The following is a 20,602-nucleotide window of genomic DNA, read 5'->3' as shown; positions in this document are numbered from 1 at the left end:
ATCTGCCAGGTACTCACAGCGGTGTCTCCCACCAGGCCGCCGCCGCCGCTCCGGCGGACCTGATGGGGAACCTATCTGTGTGACGCACGGTGCGGGACTAAGCTCCGCCCCCCGCATCTCCCTGGCAACTGCAGACGCTGGTGGCGTATATCGCCGCCATGCGCTGCACGATGTAAACAGTGGGAGTATCCGCAGAGCAGCCAATGGGAGGAAACCTCCCCTCACTTCTCCATACTTGCTATATAAAATGCATACAAAATAGCGGACTATCCCTATCTCTGCAATGTAATACATTAGATGAGACCAACATGAGGGAAAAAGATGCGTAGAGACCACAAATGTAATGGACATTATGAATATATATTCTATGCGGGGGAGACAAAATTTTTTTTTGATTAGATAATCATACCTTAAAGCAGCAGTAATAAAGGGGTTGATAAACGGATGACAAAAATCAATGAATTACCAGTTTCTTATAGGATACAATGTCCTATATATGACATCACATCCAAAGCTGGACACAATGGAACCAGGGGCAAGAAATTCTAATAGAGAATGTCGTGGGGCCAGCCAGTGGTGAGGTTAGAGATGTGGGAGGGTTCTGTTTGAATCCACCAATGGCATATAGGAAGGTTAGTTCCCCATCAGGTCCGCATGAGGCGGTACTGACACGATTGGCTAGATTTTAGCCAGAATCGTGTGATTGGATAGTTATGGCCATGGCTGGTATATAAATAGAGGTATATGTGTCAGTATGTCTTTGAGCATTGACAGCACAGCTTGACAAAGGGGTGGTTGCCCTGAAACGTTGCTTATATTTGCTGCAATGTGTTATATATGAAAATAAAAGAGCATTAATACATGGATGGTGCCGGTTATCTTCTCTTCTACTGTCCAGTCACAGGCAGCGCTTGACCTGCATGGTGGCTGACTACATGGGGTCCTTCAGCGGGCTTGACAGCATGGCCCCTGTTGATCCCATGGAGTATTGGGTCAAGCACCTGCCGATCTGGAGCGAGCTTGCGCAGTACGCCCTGGAAGTGCTCTGTTGCCCCCCTTCCAGCGTACTGTCAGAGCGTTGCTTCAGTGCAGTTGGTGGAGTCGTCACTGAGAAGCGATCTCGTCTGTCTCACAAGTCTGTGGACAGACTGACGTTTCTCAAAATGAACCAGGCTTGGGTGGAAGGCGAATTCATGGCCCCTGTTGTCGGCGAGAGGGGGACATGAAGTGACGACTGGCACACACACATACACCTGCTGCTGCTGCTGCTGTTGTATTTCATCCTGCTGTCTGTGTCTCCACTGCCAGAGAACACATTACAAGGTGCTGCTGCCCATGCACCACCAGCTATTTCACTCAAAAATAGCTGCATTCAATTTGAAAAAAAAAAAATTGTAATTAATTTAGAGGTGTCCGGGTTGAAAACTGTGATTTCCCAATTGTGTATTGGACACAATGTGGGCTTCACAACCGCTTTCTGGAACCTCATGCTGTTTATTTACGGCCCTGGAACCACCGCTAGGACCCAGGGCCTATTATGTCTCGCTGCCTGCCCTCCTGCCTGCTGCCAAATGCCAGTCTGCCACACACGTATCCTCCTCATGCTGCCTGCTGTTATATTTCCTCCTGCTGTCTGTATGTTTCCACTGCCAGGGAACACATTACAAGGTGCTGCTGCCCATGCGCCACCAGCTATTACGCTCAACAATAACTGCATTAATTTGAAAAAAAAAATTGTAATTAATTTAGAGGTGTCCGGGTTGAAAACTGTGATGTCCCAATTGTGTATTGGACACAATGTGGGCTTCATGACCGCTGTCTGGAACCTCATGCTGTTTATTTACGGCCCTGGAACCACCGCTAGGACCCAGGGCCTATTATGTCTCGCTGCCTGCCCTCCTGCCTGCTGCCAAATGCCAGTCTGCCACACACTTATCCTCCTCACGCTGCCTGCTGTTATATTTTCTCCTGCTGTCTGTATGTTTCCACTGCCAGGGAACACATTACAAGGTGCTGCTGCCCATGCACCACCAGCTATTACGCTCAACAATAGCTGCATTCATTTTGAAAAAAAAATTGTAATTAATTTAGAGGTGTCCGGGTTGAAAACTGTGATGTCCCAATTGTGTATTGGACACAATGTGGGCTTCACGACCACTGTCTGGAACCTCATGCTGTTCATTTACGGCCCTGGAACCACCGCTAGGACCCAGGGCCTATTATGTCTCGCTGCCTGCCCTCCTGCCTGCTGCCAAATGCCAGTCTGCCACACACTTATCCTCCTCACGCTGCCTGCTGTTATATTTTCTCCTGCTGTCTGTGTCTCCTCTCCACTGCCAGGGAACACATTACAAGGTGTTGCTGCCCATGCGACACCAGCTATTACGCTCAACAATAGCTGCATTAATTTGAAAAAAAAAAATTGTAATTAATTTAGAGGTGTCCGGGTTGAAAACTGTGATGTCCTAATTGTGTATTGGACACAATGTGGGCTTCACGACCGCTGTCTGGAACCTCATGCTGTTTATTTACGGCCCTGGAACCACCGCTAGGACCCAGGGCCTATTATGTCTCGCTGCCTGCCCTCCTGCCTGCTGCCAAATGCCAGTCTGCCACACACTTATCCTCCTCACGCTGCCTGCTGTTATATTTCCTCCTGCTGTCTGTATGTTTCCACTGCCAGGGAACACATTACAAGGTGCTGCTGCCCATGCGCCACCAGCTATTACGCTCAACAATAGCTGCATTAATTTGAAAAAAAAAATTGTAATTAATTTAGAGGTGTCCGGGTTGAAAACTGTGATGTCCCAATTGTGTATTGGACACAATGTGGGCTTCACGACCGCTGTCTGGAACCTCATGCTGCTTATTTACAGCCCTGGTACCACTGCTAGGACCCAGGGCCTATTATGTCAGTCACATCACACTGCCTGACACACACTCCTCCTCCTCCTGTAGCTGCATTGAGCTTCTGCTGTCTGTGTGCTGCTAACACTGCCAGGGAGAACAGAAGAAGAACTATTTTCTGCTGCCACCTGCCCACCCACTCTCCTACCGAGTACCGACTAATTACCACTTACTACAAATAGCTGCAAGCCTGCAACTACTTCCTCCTCCTGCTGATCTCTGTGTTTTACCACCGCCAGGGTACACAGAAAAAGGCGCTGTGGCTTGCAATGTGCCACTACCTACCTATTATGCCATCAACACAAATACAACTATGGTGTTATTAAAATAAAATATTTCCACAAATGAAGTAAAACAAAATATTACAAAAGAAAGGAAAACCAAGACACATAATATAGTGATAGAGAAGAAGAGGAAGAAGAAGAAGAAGATGAAGAAGAAGAAGAAGAAGAAGAAGAAGATAAGGAAGAACAAGATGAAGACGACGTAAATGAAGACTGTTACAACAACCATTTTGGACACACCTTCTCATGCAAACACTTTTCATGAAGTTAATTTACTATTTTTGATACCTTTTTTTATAACTACTACATCACCACATAATCACTTGATGTTTTTCTTCATAAAAAAGGTGGTTTCATGCATCATTGACCTCCAATACAAGTTTTACAAGCTATTTAAGGCCAGCTCGAATATTTTACTCGAATACAGACGCTGATAGTGACGTCGGATATCCGAGGTCGAATCGGATATTCGATTAACTCGGATATTGAACTTCGAGTTCATTCGGATAGTTTACTATCCGAATTCGACCAAACTCGAATAGGATAATGAGGTATCCGAGCAACACTAGTCAGCTCTCTTAACCGCTATACCAACACTACATGCTGAAGGCAGCCTAGCATGTACCATTATGATATATCCTAGAGAAAAATGAGCTTGCTTAAAGATTTGTAGGCTTTTAAAAGCCAGCTTACATACCTTGGCCGGGAATTGAACCCAGGTCTGAGTGCTTGGTAGTCAGCACTCTTAACCGCTATACCACCACCAACACTACATGCTGAAGGCAGCCTAGCATGTACCATTATGATAGATTAAGCAAGCTCATTTTTCTCTAGGATATATCATAATGGTACATGCTAGGCTGCCTTCAGCATGTAGTGTTGGTGGTGGTATAGCGGTTAAGAGAGCTGACTACCAAGCACTCAGACCTGGGTTCAATTCCCAGGCCAAGTTATGTAAGCTGGCTTTTAAAAGCCTACAAATCTTTAAGCAAGCTCATTTTTCTCTAGGATATATCATAATGGTACATGCTAGGCTGCCTTCAGAATGTAGTGTTGGTGGTGCTACAGCGGTTAAGAGAGCTGACTACCAAGCACCCAGACCTGGGTTCAATTTCCAGGCCAAGGTATGTAAGCTGGCTTTTAAAAGCTTACAAATCTTTAAGCAAGCTAATTTTTTCCTAGGATATATCATAATGGTACATGCTAGGCTGCGTTCAGCATGTAGTGTTGGTGGTGGTATAGCGGTTAAGAGAGCTGACTACCAAGCACTCAGACCTGGGTTCAATTCCCGGCCAAGACCTGGGTTCAATTCCCAGGCCAAGGTATGTAAGCTGGCTTTTAAAAGCCTACAAATCTTTAAGCAAGCTCATTTTTCTCTAGGATATATCATAATGGTACATGCTAGGCTGCCTTCAGCATGTAGTGTTGGTGGTGGTATAGCGGATAAGAGAGCTGACTACCAAGCACTCAGACCTGGGTTCAATTCCAAGGCCAAGGTATGTAAGCTGGCTTTTAAAAGCCTACACATCTTTAAGCAAGCTCATTTTTCTCTAAGCTATATCATAATGGTACATGCTAGGCTGCCTTCAGCATGTAGTGTTGGTGGTGGTATAGCGGTTAAGAGAGCTGACTACCAAACACTCCAACCTGGGTTCAATTCCCAGGCCAAGTTATGTAAGCTGGCTTTTAAAAGCCTACAAATCTTTAAGCAAGCTCATTTTTCTCTAGGATATATCATAATGGTACATGCTAGGCTGCCTTCAGAATGTAGTGTTGGTGGTGCTATAGCGGTTAAGAGAGCTGACTACCAAGCACCCAGACCTGGGTTCAATTTCCAGGCCAAGGTATGTAAGCTGGCTTTTAAAAGCTTACAAATCTTTAAGCAAGCTCATTTTTTCCTAGGATATATCATAATGGTACATGCTAGGCTGCGTTCAGCATGTAGTGTTGGTGGTGGTATAGCAGTTAAGAGAGCTGACTACCAAGCACTCAGACCTGGGTTCAATTCCCGGCCAAGACCTGGGTTCAATTCCCAGGCCAAGGTATGTAAGCTGGCTTTTAAAAGCCTACAAATCTTTAAGCAAGCTCATTTTTCTCTAGGATATATCATAATGGTACATGCTAGGCTGCCTTCAGCATGTAGTGTTGGTGGTGGTATAGCGGTTAAGACAGCTGACTACCAAGCGCTCCAACCTGGTTTCAATTCCCTGGCCAAGGTATGTAAGCTGGCTTTTAAAAGCCTACACATCTTTAGGCAAGCTCATTTTTCTCTAGGATATATCATAATGGTACATGCTAGGCTGCCTTCAGCATGTAGTGTTGGTGGTGGTATAGCGGTTAAGAGAGCTGACTACCAAACACTCCAACCTGGGTTCAATTCCTGGCCAAGGTATATAAGCTGGCTTTTGAAATTCTACAATTCCCTGGAAAATGAGACCCTCCTCCCTCCGGGAGGAGGGAGGTAGGGAAGTAGGAACAAGTCTATAAGAGCCTAACTAAACTCTCCCTAGCAGAGTCTGTCAGCAGCTGTCCCTTAACTAATTAGTGCAGGAAGACTAGTGAGTAAAACGGCACAAGGACCTTGCCTTTTATAAGGGGGGGGTGGGGCTCCAGGAGTGAGTGCAGTCTGATTGGCAACATGTGCCTGCTGACTGTGATGTAGAGGGTCAAAGTTCTGCTCAATAGAGCATTATGGGGCGAATCGAACTTCCGCAAAAGTTTGCCTGCTCTTGGCGAACACGAACCACCGTAGTTCGCCTGGAACCGTTCGCTACATCTCTACCCTGCATCTCTCCAAGATCTCCCGAACCGTTAATACGGCTGAAAAAGTACTTCTCCCCTGGACAGAACAGTGCTGCTAGCGAGAAAGCACCTCATTTGCCACCTGACTCAAACGCCCAAAAATTATTTTAGCCAGAATCTATCGATCAACATTGAAAAGGCTGATGGGTCGCCAATTCTCAATCAGTGAAGAATCTTTATCCTTTGATAAAAGAATAACTGCTGACTCTCTCATAGATGCAGGAAGCTCATCCTCTGCAAGACTGCAATTGAAAACCTCTGTCAATTCAGGGGCCAAAATATCTTTGAAGGCCTTATAAAAGTCAGCCATCACACAAGAAAGATTCCATCTCTGTCTCATCAAGAGGTCTGTTGCCCAAAAGTTCCGCATAAAAGGATCTCACGATTTCCAGGATCCCTGCTCTGGACTTCACCAGAGATCCCGAACTTTCCTTGAGACCATAAATGATCTTAACTGCTACACTTTGTTTGCAATTCTGGTAAGGGTCTGGCGAGTGATTTTTACCATAATCCCTCTCGAGAAACAAAGAAGCATGCCGATCATATGGACTCTTACGCAACAAATCCTTGATCCTTTTGATCTCTTCAGGATCACCATCCCCCGAGACAGCAATTTCAAGTTTCCGCCACAGACGTTGATATGTAATATATTTACCAAATGCTCTTCTTTTTGCTAGGTTCTTGAAAAGACCTACAGCTTGTTTTTAAACCATCTCCCACCACTCAGACCTACTGTCACAACAGTCCAGTAACATAACCTGTGCCTGAAAAAAATCCCTGAAAGATTGTCTTATACTTTCCTCTTTCAATAGCAACGAATTTGATCTCCAGATACCCTTTCCTTTTGAAGGGACATCTGCAACATTCAACACCATTGACAGAATACAGTGATCAGAGAACTCTACCACCTGCACCCCTGGAGATGAGGTAGCAGAGCTCTCCTTAACAAAAAAACGGTCTATTCTACTCCTACGCTCACCACAGAAATAAGTGAACCCCGTGTCATCTGGGATGTGCTTTATATGCACATCTACCAGACCAGCATCCTTAACCATACTATTCAAAAAATTGCTATCACAGTCCCGGCAGGGGTCCTGGCACCTCTCCTGTCCTTCAACCTAACTACGGTATTGAAATCACCACCAAAGACCACCTTCTGGGCTGTAAACAGAAATGGCTTGATCTCTGTGAAGAGGCATTTCCTCTCCCTCTCAGATTGAGGTCCATAGATATTAATCATCCTCAAGTCTTGCCCCCTCACAGAGACGTCCATGACCAAACATCGCCCCATCTCAATCTCACTAATCCGCCGGAAAGTTACCATATCGGTCTTAAAAAGGACCGCCACCCCAGTACAAGGCTCAGCCGCAAGAGACCAATAAGAAGGACCATACTGCCAATCCCTCTTGGCTTCATGAATGGCAGCCAACCTTTGAAGCCTGGTCTCTTGCAAAAATAAAATGTCGGCAATAAACTGACCGAGAAAAAATATGGCTTCCTTACGAGCTCTCACAGATCTTATACTAGCAACATTAATGGTTGCTAGTTTCAGGGGGGGGGGGGGGGGGGGACCTCCATCAGGATGAATGAAAAAGAGGTTGCTTAACCTTACTTAAACTGTACTCTCTTCCTCCCTTGAGGAAGATATATCCATATTTTCAGTATTTCCATTAACTGGAATAACTTCATTATCTTCAAAAAGATCACTATCTACATCACTATTTACAATATTCTCTTCTGACTGATCACTCAAAACATCATATTTATTTTGTAAAGAAATAGTGTTTCTCTTTTTAAGCTCCTCCATTTCCTCCGCCCTCTTTTTTTCAGCCAGCATTTTTCTCCTTTCCTGTCTTCTCATGTTAGGCTTGGTGGTATATTCTCCACAGTCAGCACGTGGTGTATATCCTGACGTGAAGGAGGTACACATGCTAGCACAAGGAACCAGGATATCCCCAGTTTAGTGGAGGAGAGGACTGACTCCAACAGGAGATGTGGAGCATAGAGCAGGCATAGATCCGAACAGCCACAAACAATCCTTTCACTATAGTGGCTCAGCGCAAGGTAGCGCTGAGCGCATAAACCAGAACTCAGAAGATCAGGACAGGTAACAGAATGAACGCTTGCTTAACTAGTCACTGCTTAAGTGACAGCAAGCGTCCATAACAAGACAGACTGGAATGAGGCAGCCAATGCGATTGCAGCGGTGGCGAGCCTCACAAGGACAGGACAGAATAGTCCGGAAACAGAATCAAAGAAGGCAGACGTAATAGACACAATCATACAATAGGTATGATTTCCTAGCGTATTACGATTACAGCTATCAATGAAACTACAAACGACTGACTGACATATGTATATATCGGCGATAAGCCGATATATGATATAAGCAAGGAAAACTAACTAAGAACTGGAGCAGGACAAGGATCAGGACTAGGAAGGATTCGCTACTTCTACGCAGAAGTGAGCGCAATCCACGCAAGGTAACAGGAACAGGAGTGAACTAGCTAAGCACGGGTGATCACGATACGCGCAACCTACCAAAACGTGCTGGAAACTGACTGACTGACCACAGGATATAAACAGTTTGAGTACCGTATATACTTGAGTATAAGCCGACCTGAGTATAGGCCGACCCCCTAACTTTTACCTTAACCCTCCTGGCGGTATAAAAAAATACGCCAGGAGGCAGCGCGGCAGTTTTTAAAAAAAATTTTTTTTTCTATATCATGTAGCGAGCCCAGGGCTCGCTACATGATAGCCGCTGCTCAGCGGCATCCCCCCGCCCTCTTCGATCGCCTTCAGCGATCTCCGATCAGGAAATCCCGTTCAAAGAACGGGATTTCCTGGAGGGCTTCCCCCGTCGCCATGGCGACGGGCGGGATGACGTCACCGACGTCACTGACGTCGGGTCGTCATTGGGAGTCCCGGGCCACCCCTCGGCGCTGCCTGGCACTGATTGGCCAGGCAGCGCACGGGGTCTGGGGGGGGGGGGGCCGCGCGCCGCACCGTATAGCGGCGATCGGGCGCGCGGCGGCGGCGATCGGGGTGCTGGCGCAGCTAGCAAAGTGCTAGCTGCGTCCAGCAAAAAAAAAAATTAAACAAATCGGCCCAGCAGGGCCTGAGCGGCACCCTCCGGCGGCTTACCCCGAACTACGTTCGGGGTTACCGCCAAGAAGGTTAAAGGGGAACTGAAGTAAGAGGTATATGGAGGCTGCCATATTTATTTCTTTTTAATCAATACCAGTTACCTGGCAGCCCTGCTGGTCTATTTCTCTGCAGTAGTATCTGAATAACATCAGAAACAAGCATGCAGCTAGTCTTGTCAGATCTGACTTTAAAGTCTGAAACATCTGCTGCATGCTTGTTCAGGGGCTATGGCTAATAGTATTCGAGGCAGAGGATCAGAAGGGCTGCCAGGCAACTGGTATTGCTTAAAAGGAAATAAACATGGCAGCCTCCATATACCTCTCTCTTCAGTTACCCTTTAAAAAACAGGAAAAATTGGTTGTCCCGAGTATAAGCCGGGGGAAGGAAATGCCACAACTATAACGCCACTCAAAAAAATGGCCGGCCACGATCATACACAGGAAAAGCAGCATAAAGTTAGCAGATAGCAATAATAGGTTTACAAAATGAATGGTAAATTAACTGTAAATGTCACAACCATAGCAGCTAAACAAAAGCAAATTAAGCAACTGGCAAGCAACTGACCACAGTGACCATCACCTCAAAACCACAAGTTAAAGCACAAAATACCATGCTAGCAGTTTACCTCACACCACAAAAACCTCCTCACCTCAGCACTGCAATCACAATATGCCATGCTCCAAGTGATTGACGTCCTGAATGCCCCCTCCACCATATGTTGGTGGTATTCTGGTGCAGCTAATTTTTTTTTCTCCCGCGAGTTTCCCTCTCCCCCCGCCCCCCCCCCCCCCCCCCCGAGCATGCAGGACATATGTGCCCCCAAGTGCCTCCATGTGCCTGGCCTGTGCCCTCTGCCATATGCGGGATAAATAATGGTGCGGCTACAATTCAAGAGTATGTTAGCAGTTCCCCCCGACTCCCCCGCCAGTGTCCCCCGCCATACACCTGCTAAATAATGATGCCGCTACAATTTAACAGAAGGTGATCGGCTCCCCCGTCCCCCTGAGTCTCTTACCCCCGCCGGAGAGCGATGCGTCGGTTCCGGAACGGTAACATGCAGAGCGGTATTCAGTATTCAATCATCGGACCATGCTGCCTGAAGGAGTCTCTGCTCTATGACGTCCTGCAGCAGCACATGCAATTTAAGGCACCACTAAGGGGCGTCATAGAGCAGAGACTCCTGCAACACAGGGGTCGCTGCTGCAGAGGCTTGCCCCGACGAAACAAAAGGCAGACCACTCATCCCATTACCCATAGGTATCTGTCTATAAGCGCCTACAGCGCTCATCACTATATTATCTCCCTGCACATCCTTTCCACCTACAAGCAAACCAAAGCTCCCAGGCACAGCCTGAATTGCATTCTGCACGTAATTCTTGGGACTAACAGGGGAAACACACATGGGAGAGACAGAACTAGGAAAGGGATTCACCACATTAGGAAATTGCACATGAGGGCTTAGGTTCTGGTTTACAAAGGGAAAAAAGGGAGAGGATTGGGAAAAAGGAAAACTTTGCATATTCTGAAAACTGTTCTGCAACATCTGCATATTAGAAAATGCATTTAACTCATTCCCAGAAAGATTCTGGAACTGTTCATGTCCAGAAAACTGCATATTTGTACCAACAGGAAAATATCCATTTGCTGACTTCTGCAAAACACCACTTGAATTTTGCATACTTTGTGCTTGATTACTGTTCATTCCAAAAGGCACAGCACTGTTACTCTCCATACTAACTGTACTTGATTTCACTTTATCCTGGCTTGCTGGGGTACTTTCAGAAGATTACAGCCTCTTAATCTCCTGCAATAAAACATGCTCTTTATCTGTACTCTTTGACACCTCTTCCTTCATCTGCGCAAACCTCTGTTGGTTCCTTAGACCTTCAGAACATGCCTCCACTTGCCTCCAAACTTTTCAACAACTTAATTTGCTCTTCAATTTGACTCTGAAGTTTAGCCAAACTGGGATTACTTTTCAAAAAACTCGGTTTCCAAGATTTACCATATTTATTGATCCTCTTTTTAAGTTCAAACTGTAGATTTTTAAGGGTCTCTTGAGTTTTGTTAACCTCCAAATGCCATGAAACAACACTATTCACAGTTCCTTCCACCAAAGATCCACTGCCACCAGCACCATGAGCCTCCATAATGGAGGACAGGGAAATTCTTCCAGGCCCAGGCCCCCCAGAGCCGTCTAGCCCATGGGAGCCTAAACCAACAACACAGAAGTCCTTTTCCCCCTTCTCACTCACCACCTTGACAGGGACCTGATTCTCAGATGAAAATTCAGTTCACAGGCTACTCAGATAGCTGGAACTGCAGGAGCTCACAGGAGAGGTCCTCCCTTCACCACTGTCCCACACACACTGATCTCCAGAGGGCGGAGTCAGCAGGAGTTTTTTTTTTCACAACACTATATAGCTATTGTAGTGGCATAATAGCTAGTGGCGCATGGCAGCAGCGCATAATTCTGTGGACCCTGGCGGTGGGACTACAGACAGAAGGAGGTTAAATACAGCAGCAGCAGGAGGAGTAGTAGGAGGAGGAGGAGTGATGTTTGGCAGCAGGCAATGTAAAGGGGCCATGGTACCTGGCATTGGTAGCATGGCTGTAAATAAACACCAACAGCAGGAGGTTCCGGACAGCAGTCGTGAAGCCCACATTGTGTCCAATGCACAACTGGGACAGCCCAGTTTTCAAACCAGACACCTCAGAATTGTTTTTTTTTTACAACAGTATATGGCTATTGTAGTGGCGTAATAGGTAGTGGCGCATGGCAGCAGCGCATAATTCTGTGGACCCTAGCGGTGGGAACACAGACAGCAGGAGGATAGATACAGCAGGAGGAGGAGGAGTGATGTTTGGCAGCAGCAGGCAATGTATTCTGTGGACCCTGGAGGTGGGAACACAGACAGCAGGAGGATAAATACAGCAGCAGCAGGAGGAGGAGGAGTGACATGTGGCAGCAGGCAATGTAACTCTTTTATTAAAAATACTGCAACATATATACAAAAATTATAAAATACCCAAGTAAATACATAACAAAACATTAGGCTAACCGCCTTAAGTACCTTAGTACTTTAGTCCATAATAAGTCCATACCTAGAAAAGAACTGAGCATGCAAAACAACTTAAATCATGCCACTCTGGCTTCATTATTTAGTCCATATCAAGTCCAACTGAAAAACTGAAAACATAAATCATGCCACTCTGGCTTACTATATACACTATATACAACAACACCGCACACTATTTACATATTACAGCAAGAAAGACTAGGCAATCTTACTCCTCCTTATGCTTGAAAACCAGTCCCTATTTTTAGGTCATCTAACTAAGTGAAAAGAGAAAGAAAAGCTCACTGTAACGACTGGTGTCAGCAAGCACGGATTTTCTGATTATTGGTGATCTGCAGTATCACCAACAATACAGATGCTATACCTGATTATATGGTGATCTGCAGAATCACCAATAATGCAAGTATAGCGAGACACGAACAGATGCAGGACTGTGCTTGGTGCAATAGCAAAGTGTAGAGACACTTACTACTTATAGGAGCTTGGTAAAATAAAGTATCTCTATAGGGCACAGAAATACAATCTCCAGCAAGCTGGAACAGCAGACAACAATGATATACAGTGTAAATTCACTAGACTGTGGAAAAGTCCACCACACAGTAATTCCTCAGAGGTGTGGTTACCTCTGAATGGGAACCCCGTGTGTGAGATCCTCCAAGAACACAGTGGAGGAGTCTCGGCCTCTAGCAGAAATGGTATGCTAGTGGCGGTCGTCTCAAAGGTGCAAGCCTCTGATAGAACCCTACAGTGGGAGACATTCCACTGAAGGGAGAAAGGTCAGACAAAACGAGGTTCGCCAACAGATCAGGCGGCAACAGTACAGAAACGTGAGACAAGAGAATAGTCGGAAACCAAGCCAATAGTCGATAACGGTACGGGCTGGCGAAGTACAGAATCAGGAAGCAGAAGAATAGTCAAGACAGGCACAGAATCATACACGATAAATCAAGACAGTTTAATATGTGTAAATATTGTCGATAAACCAATATATAACACAATATCAATAACAAGGCTGACTAGGTGTGACAAGAGCCGGGGTCCTGCCGGATTATCACACGGGAACTGACTAGGTCTGAGTGCTGACACAGGGTATCGCAAACACAGACGAAGTGTGACTGATAAGCACTTCCTTATATACTGCCTGGGAAAGAAGTCTCCACCCCCAACGGATGCGGACAAATTTCTGCATGCCGCGTTGGAAAGTCCGCCTGCCGGAATGGATGCGACTGTATTTCCGCAATCCATCCGGCGTTGCAGATTTTTCATTACAGTACCCCCCCTCTAGACGTGGACTCCGGACACGTCCCACCTTGCCTGTCAGGATGAAGCTCATGGAATTGTTTTCTAATATCATCTGCATGTAAATTATCTGCTGTAACCCAGGATCTTTCCTCAAGACCGTACCCTCTCCAATGCACCAAATACTGCAGTGAACCACAAACTCGTCTGGAGTCCTCAATCTCCCATTCAGGTTCACCATCAACCATGATAGGGTGAGGAGGAGAGGAATCTATCTGTACCGCCGACTTTAAGAGCGACACATGAAAGGCTTTTCCCACTTTTAGCGAAGGGGGTAAACTGACCTTGTAAGTGATACGATTAACCCTTTCAGAAATTGGATATGGTCCAATATAGCTGGGCCCCAGTTTTGCGAACGGCTGTCTCAGAGCTATATGTCGAGTTGATACCCAAACCTTGTCTCCTGGTTTGAACTCCCATTCCGCAGATCGTCTCTTATCTGCCTGCCTCTTCTGTATGCCAAAAGCCTTTTTCAAATTTGCACTGACATTAGCCCAGATCCTTCTAAAAGATTTCTGCCACTCCTCCAGAACAGGGAACGGAGAGGCCCTCACGGGTAAGGGGGAAAATTTGGGAAACTTCCCATTGACCAACTGAAAAGGCGCATACCCAGAAGACTCATTCCTGAGATTATTATGTGCGAACTCTGCAAATGGTAGAAACTCTACCCACTGGTGTTGGGCGTCCGCCACATAACATCTCAGGAACTGTTCCAAGGACTGGTTGATCCTTTCCATCTGACCGGTGGTCTGCGGGTGGTAACCTGACAAAAAGGATAATGACATACCCATCCTTTTACAGAAGGCCCGCCAGAATCTTGAGACAAACTGGACCCCTCTGTCTGAGACGATATTCTCCGGAATGCCGTGCAATTTGAAAATGTTTTGCACGAAAAGATCAGCCAATTCTTGGGCAGTAGGGAGACCCCTCAAAGGCAGAAAATGGGCCATCTTACTGAATCTATCTGTGATCACCCATATGATAGTCTTTCCATTGGAAACCAGAAGTTCTCCCACAAAGTCCATGGAAATATGTGTCCATGGCTCCTGAGGGGAGGGCAGAGACTGTAAAGTTTTGGCTGGAGCCTGTTGGGAGGGTTTGCTCCTAGCACAGACAGAACAAGCTTTAACAAATTCTTTGCAATCAGGTTGTAATGATGGCCACCAGACAGATCTACATAAGAATTCTTGGGTTCTGGAAATACCAGGATGTCCGGCATTCTTATGTCCATGCAACAATTGCAGAACATTGGTACGCAACTGACAGGGAACATACAGAACGCCTTCCGGTTTCCCCTTTGGAACTTCTACTTGAAAAGGATTAAGAAGGTTAGCGAGATCTTCCACTATTTCGGTGGCTGCCAAGATGATCTCCTTGGACAGAATACTTTCTGGAGAAGGAGGTGGCGCTGTTTCAGGTTCGAAACAACGGGATAGAGCGTCTGCTTTAATGTTCTTACTCCCTGGTGTAAATGTAATTATAAAATTAAAACGGGAGAAAAAGAGAGCCCATCTGGCCTGTCTGGGGGTGAGTCTTTTAGCTTTTTCAATACACTGCAAATTTTTATGATCCGTGTACACAGTTATTACATGCTCTGCCCCCTCCAACCAGTGGCGCCACTCCTCAAAAAGTAAGTTTGATGGCCAACAATTCCCTGTTTCCCACATCATAATTCCTCTGGGCTGGAGAGAATTTTCTAGAGAAAAAAGCACAGGTTTGAAGCTTATCTTGAGGACCTGAGCGTTGGGACAACACTGCTCCAACTCCAACCTCCGAGGCATCCACCTCTACTATGAATGGGTAAGCCACATCTACATGACGTAGCATATGGGCAGAACAGAATGTTTTTTTTTCAAAAAAGAAAAAGCCGCACATGCTTCCTCTGACCAGTGAGTGGCATCAACCCCTTTTTTCGTCAAATTGGTAAGTGGAGTCACCACAGACGAGAAACCCTTGATGAATTTCCTATAATAGTTCGCGAATCCCAGGAATCTCTGCAGTGCTTTAAGCCCAGATGGTTGTGGCCAATCCCTCACAGCAGAGACCTTCCTGGGATCCATGGATAACCCTGTCGTGGAGATAATATATCCCAGAAAGGAGATCTCCTTTGTTTCAAAAACACATTTTTCCAATTTTGCAAATAATTGATTCTGCCTGAGTTTTTGTAACACATACTTGACATGTTGGCGATGTTCAGTGAGATTTTTTGAAAATATCAAAATATCATCAAAATACACAATCACAAAATGACCCAGTACCTCCCTAAAGATCTCGTTCACAAACTCCTGAAAAAGCACAGGAGCGTTACACAACCCAAAGGGCATCACCAAGTATTCGTAATGCCCCTTGGGCGTGTTGAACGCCGTCTTCCATTCGTCCTCTTCCCTGATACGAATTAAATTATAGGCCCCTCTCAGATCTAGTTTAGTAAATACGGAAGCCTCAGAAACTTGTGTAAACAGATCGTCAATGAGCGGAAGTGGATAACGATTTTTAATCGTGATTTTATTTAAACCCCTGTAGTCAATACAGGGACGCAAACCTCCGTCTTTTTTTTTAACAAAAAAGAATCCCGCTCTCGCAGGGGATCTTGCAGGGCAGATGAAACCCTTCTGTAAGTTCTCCTGAATATAATCATCCATGGCCAGTTTTTCTGGATGAGAGAGGTTATATAGGTGACCCCTAGGAGGCATGGTTCCCGGTTTAAAATCAATTGGGCAGTCGAAAGGTCTATGAGGGGGTAATCGATCTGCTGCTCAAGGACAAAACACATCAGAGTAATCTTGATATTGTGGAGGCACTCCTTCCACATGAACCTTAGTAGAACACAAGGCTATACTTTGTAGACAATGCTGAAAACAAGAAGGAGACCATGCAGTCAGCTGCCCATCCCTCCAATTAAATTGAGGAGAATGTAAACGTAACCAGGGTAAACCTAATATCACTGTAGAAGTAGACATTTTTAAAACAAAGAATTGTATGGTCTCGTGGTGCAGAACTCCGACTTGAAATGAGAGAGGAGGGGTCTGGCACAGTGGGGACTTTCCTTGTAAAGGAGAGTCGTCAATGGCCGTGTCGTACAAATGTTTTTCCACAGGAAGGACAGGAATATTTAAACTTAAAGCAAAATTTAAATCTATAAAGTTAGCAGTGGAACCAGAATCTACAAACGCTGTGGTAGGAGAATTTTGCCCCTCCCAATTTATGGAGCAGGGCAATAATATCTTCTCTTGTTTAGGAGGTATAACTAATCCGCCTAGGGTGGTACCCCCAACCACACCTAAGCTGAAGAGTTTCCCAACTTCCAACCACAGTTTTGTGCAATGTGGCCCCTTTCTCCGCAGTACATACAGAGACCCTCTCTGCGTCTCCTTGTCCTTTCAGCCTCCGTGAGGCGCCCGTGGCCTAGTTGCATAGGCTCCTCAGTCTCACCTGTTGCCGAGCTACTAGCCCCTGAACCCCTAGGATACATAGGGTACCTGCCCTTCTTATTATACCTCAGGCGTCTATCTATTCTAATAGATAACGTTATGGCCTCATCTAGATCTTTAGGCTCTGGATGGCTAACCATTACGTTGGTTACTGCTTCCGACAACCCATCCAGGTACCTATCAAGAAGTGCATACCGCTGTAAACTGTTTCAAACCGCCAACTGAAGGAGAACTCCACAAACACCAATGCAGGTTGTAAAATTCAAAAGATTTATTCAAAATAAAAGATAAAAATACACTTTCTACTCCATGTAACCAATGAGAATTACAAACAACACAATCTCTAATATCACAGTCTTCTTATTATCTTCTGGTCTTCTTTCTATAGAACACTTCCGGAAGCTAGGAGGAAAACAACTGGTTAACAATAACACATAACCTTCCCACCCGGTAAGTATTTTCTCAGCGTTCCCACCCACTTTAATGAAAAATGGACCTTATTTGGATTTCCTAAACCCTGAGTACTAAAGTATTTTCAGTTTAATGCTTCCCTGACAAAACCATTATATAGTACTTTAAAACCTCTAAGTTTGCTGATCAGCAAAATCTTTCATAACTCAATAGTAAATAGAGTACTCTTGTTTTTTTGTTCTCAGTCTGATCAATTATTCTGGCTATTTTTCTTGTTCAATAGTTCAGCCGTTTCTTAGGAAAAGCCAGAATAATAAATGTATAAGTTAGATGGTTAAAGGTTAATAAATTGGTTGGTTAATAAGTTAATAATAAATAATAAAAGAAATAAAATTGGTTAGTGAATTACTAAATTCTTAGTAAATTAATAAGGTTACTAGAATTAAATAAAGAAGAAGAAAATAACTCCGTCACTTGTTCCTATGAGCAAAACTACTCAATATGCTTGCCCAAAAAACAGCAGAAAAATAAAAACACAACAGTTTCTTTATAAATCTCAGCTTCTGCCGCTCCTGTATGTAATCTCTTCTGTTCTTTTGCAGGACCAGTCTATTGCCAAAAAAACAGTCTATTAACAGGTACTTCTTCTAAATCTTTCAACACTACTGGTAAATGGACATATTAATCATTTCTCCTTTCTTTCACAGGAATCCAGTCGGACCACTCTTCCCATAGGTAAGTATTTCTTCCAATATAACTTCGCACTATCTTGTGCACCACACATAAAATAACCGAAACAAAATGGCTTCTTGCATTTATTACTTTGGTAAAGTCAGTAAGCTATAAGAGGTTAAGATAGGCCTCTAGCAGACAGGACAGTAGTTCATTTCCTTAAGCAGATTCACTTTTCTCTAAATCTCACTATCTCTTAGTCTCAGGCATAGTATATGGGTAATATGCAGTTTCTGTCTTCCATAACACAACTGTTTTCCCATTACAGCAACCATTCAGGCTACTTATAAAATCAAAATAAAATACAAGTGAGATTATATTCATCACAGTAGGGAGGATAATTCTGAATTCTCAGCCTCCTAACACTACACTTCAGAAGTGGAGGATATTACCAGAGCCAAATTTACTGTAATTAAAAATGTTTAAAAATCTTTCTTGTGGCATGCTGATTTATCAACACATTGATCACATTTCATACGTGTCATCTTGAACGATTTCTATTCCAGCACTTCAGTGTCAAGAATCACTGGCTATCATCTGTCTGGCTCTCTTTCCTCTGTCTGAAATCTCTCTCCTGGCTTTCCCACTCCTTGTCAGCTTTACAGGACTGATGGCTGTCTGTGGAGGATTGAAGAATCATCTCAGCGCATTACTTTTCTCCCAAAATGTCAGCTGTCGCATCGTCTGGCCTGCATCTCCTCAGCTGGGCCTGCTGCAACTTTCCCCTTCTCCTGTCTGCTCCAACTGCCAACTCAACCCCTCAGAAAGCTGTTATATCTTCCCTAACAGCTCCCCTGCTTGTGTGTCTGGTTGCTTAGCAACCTTCCCTCAGCCATCAGCTCTGCCTACCCACACATTACACATTACAACTAAGGGAAAAAATGCCCTTACTTAACAAACCTGTGTCAGCAGTGCCTCTATTTAAAGCTGCTGACCAGGTAATAATATAAAAATAAAAATAAATAGATCCCCCCTCTTTCTACCTGCTACACCGCTACCATCTAGAGTATACTGCCCATTTCCTAAATTCTGACGCATATTCCTCTGCTGAACTGCGTCCCTGTCTGAGGTGTTTAAGTTTGCGTTCAGCCGTGACGGCGTTACCTGGATCATCGTAGATGACCACCATGGCCTTAAAAAAAATCCTCAACGGAAGCAAGGGCAGGATGCTCATCAGGTAAACCATAAGCCCAAGTTTGAGAATCTGCATGCAGCAGAGTCTTAATTAGGGTGACCTTCTGAGCCTCAGTTCCTGAGGACACAGGTTTCATCTGAAAATAAGACAGAACTCTGTGGCGGAAATTCTGGAAGTCTGACCTAGCGCCTGAAAATTTTTCAGGGATTTTCATTTTAGGCTCCCTTGGAGCCAGGGGAGGTAGGACGTTAAGTGGTGGTTGCAGCCTCTGGACAGTCTCTGTCAGTTGGGTAATCTGAGCATGCTGAGTAGCCACAGTAAGCTTCAGCTGTTCTAATTCTGCCCTTACGGTCTGAAGCTGATTAACCACCTCCTCCATCTTACTTCTTTCTGGTCTGTGTTTATGTAACGACTGGTGTCAGCAAGCACAGATTTTCTGATTATTGGTGATCTGCAGTATCACCAACAATACAGATGCTATACCTGATTATATGGTGATCTGCAGAATCACCAATAATGCAAGTATAGCGAGACACGAACAATCAGATGCAGGACTGTGCTTGGTGCAATAGCAAAGTGTAGAGACACTTACTACTTATAGGAGCTTGGTAAAATAAAGTATCTCTATAGGGCACAGAAATACAATCTCCAGCAAGCTGGAACAGCAGACAACAATGATATACAGTGTAAATTCACTAGACTGTGGAAAAGTCCACCACACAGTAATTCCTCAGAGGTGTGGTTACCTCTGAATGGGAACCCCGTGTGTGAGATCCTCCAAGAACGCAGTGGAGGAGTCTCGGCCTCTAGCAGAAATGGTATGCTAGAGGCGGTCGTCTCAAAGAGGCAAGCCTCTGATAGAACCCTACAGTGGGAGACATTCCACTGAAGGGAGAAAGGTCAGACAAAACGAGGTTCGGCAACAGATCAGGCGGCAACAGTACAGAAACGTGAGATAAGAGAATAGTCGGAAACCAAGCCAATAGTCGATAACGGTACGGGCTGGCGAAATACAGAATCAGGAAGCAGAAGAATAGTCAAGACAGGCACAGAATCATACACGATAAATCAAGACAGTTTAATATGTGTAAATATTGTCGATAAACCAATATATAACACAATATCAATAACAAGGCTGACTAGATGTGACAAGAGCCGGGGTCTTGCCGGATTATCACACGGGAACTGACTAGGTCTGAGTGCTAACACAGGGTATCGCAAACACAGACGAAGTGCTACTGAAAAGCATTTCCTTAAATACTGCCTGGGAAAGGAGTCTCCACCCCAAGCAGCAACCAATCAGAGCAGGCTAAAACGTCAGCTGACCTCCAGGTCAGCTGACCCGCTTTCTAGGAGCATAAAGGCGTGTCT

Source organism: Hyperolius riggenbachi, chromosome 8 (genome assembly GCF_040937935.1).
Source record: "Hyperolius riggenbachi isolate aHypRig1 chromosome 8, aHypRig1.pri, whole genome shotgun sequence".
Taxonomy (NCBI): Eukaryota; Metazoa; Chordata; class Amphibia; order Anura; family Hyperoliidae; genus Hyperolius; species Hyperolius riggenbachi.
Note: the sequence above shows the minus strand (reverse complement) of the source record.